The sequence below is a fragment of the Triticum dicoccoides genome, chromosome 5A (assembly GCF_002162155.2).
Source record: "Triticum dicoccoides isolate Atlit2015 ecotype Zavitan chromosome 5A, WEW_v2.0, whole genome shotgun sequence".
NCBI lineage: Eukaryota > Viridiplantae > Streptophyta > Magnoliopsida > Poales > Poaceae > Triticum > Triticum dicoccoides.
Genome location: NC_041388.1, coordinates 584,235,068 through 584,235,535, shown reverse-complemented (window position 1 = coordinate 584,235,535; position 468 = coordinate 584,235,068).

Sequence of the window (468 nt, the reverse complement as noted above, 5' to 3'; positions counted from 1 at the left end):
GTCGGCTGTGGCTGTGAACGTCCGGCAAAGTCTGGGAGGCCGACGGAGAGGTATAATGACGACGTCGGACGAGAAGGATGCGAAAGCAGGGCAAAGGGGGGGGGGCATGGGCGGGGTGAAAGATAAATAGTCCGGAAGCGGGATTTGAGTTGGTCGGGGGTGCTGAAGTCCTACGTGGCGGTGGTCCGAAGTCTCGTGAAGTTCCCCAATTTGGCCTGGTTTACGAAAATTCGGTCAAGCGGGTGTGTCCATGAACAAATAGGCGTCCACGTTAAATGATAAACTATGGCCGAACAGCTTAGTCCGGATGTATAAGGACATTTTGAGGTCCTCGTCGGAGATGACCTGAGTAGAACATTTGATATATATTGTTGGACAACTAAACATGGCTTAATCTTCCGATGGAAAGAGCAACGTGGTGCTAACTTTTGCGTGGGATTCGTGGAAATCAATGCACCCGCCTGTCGC